Genomic DNA, 1,205 nt, shown 5'->3' on the forward strand with positions numbered 1-1,205 from the left:
ACGGAATCAAAGTCATGGCTAGAATCGACTCTAGTCGCTTTGGATGAATGTAAGATATCTTTCTCTTCGTGCCACTCATGTGAATGGGAGGCTGTTTTATCAATAATCTTGTGAGTTTCGGTAGCGGTTTTCTTCATAATGGAACTACCAGCAGCTGTGTCGATGTCTTTTTTTGTAGCGACGTTGACGCCTTTATAGAATAGTTGAACTATTTGAAAAGTGTCTAAACCCTGTTGAGGACATCCTCTCAACATCTTTCCGAATCTTGTCCACGCCTCAAATAACATTTCATTTAGCTTTTGTGCGAACGTGGCAATTTCTCCTTGAAGTCTCACGGCTTTAGATGCCGGAAAGAATCTTTGAAGAAATTTCTCCACTAAGACATCCCATGTATCAATTGCTCCTTCGGGTAATGATTCTAACCAACCTTTAGCTTCCCCAATTAAAGTCCAAGGGAACAACATAAGATAGATCATTTCATCCTCAATTTCTCGGATTTTAAATAAAGTACAAATTCTATTAAAGGTTCGAAGATGTTCGTTTGGATCTTCTTTTTCTGTACCATCGAATTGGCATTGATTAGTGACCATGTGTAGGATTTGTCCTTTAATTTCAAAATTTGGTGCATTAATATCTGGTTGATTAATGGCATAACCTTAGCCCGTACGTGTGGCTTTCATTCGGTCTTCCATAATTTGAGGTTCTAGATCTTCCATATTTGAATTTGTTGAATCTGAATCAGTAGAAGATTCTGATTTAACGGTTCCTTCTTCGACAACCTCTGGATAAATAAATTGTGGTTCAGGAGGAATGTTTAGCGGATCAGGATCTTGGAATTGTCCCTGAATATCCTCCAGGTTCTCAATTGGAGTACTTGTTCGACTAGATGATGATTCTAAAGAAAAATCAATGGAAGCAATATTGGCAAGATGTCTTGATCGAATTACAGGTAGTGAACGTATGAAAGGTGATGAACGTTTCGCTCGGTGCATTCACTGAATATCCTATTAGTTAAAAAGATAAAAATTATATAAGTTATCAAATTAATAGACTTTTCTGATTTTGCCCATGTTTCGAATAGCCAATAGATGCAGCAGGTAGCCAGGACCTTTTAAATCGGAAGTCCACAACTCGCCACTAACAAATCCAACTATTACTACGAACCAGAAAATTTGATGTCTATCAATTTAATTGCTAACAATAAT

At 37.3% G+C, this 1,205-nt stretch overlaps 1 non-coding gene across 1 annotated transcript; it reads left to right on the forward strand.

Annotated features, from left to right (window-relative positions):
* The first annotated feature begins 225 nt into the window (after positions 1-225).
* LOC139903059 (small nucleolar RNA R71) lies at positions 226-332 on the forward strand. Its single transcript, XR_011777906.1, has one exon. It is a non-coding gene; the product is annotated as a small nucleolar RNA R71 (small nucleolar RNA).
* Positions 333-1,205: the final 873 nt, after the last annotated feature.

Source organism: Rutidosis leptorrhynchoides, chromosome 3, assembly GCF_046630445.1.
Source record: "Rutidosis leptorrhynchoides isolate AG116_Rl617_1_P2 chromosome 3, CSIRO_AGI_Rlap_v1, whole genome shotgun sequence".
Taxonomy (NCBI): domain Eukaryota; kingdom Viridiplantae; phylum Streptophyta; class Magnoliopsida; order Asterales; family Asteraceae; genus Rutidosis; species Rutidosis leptorrhynchoides.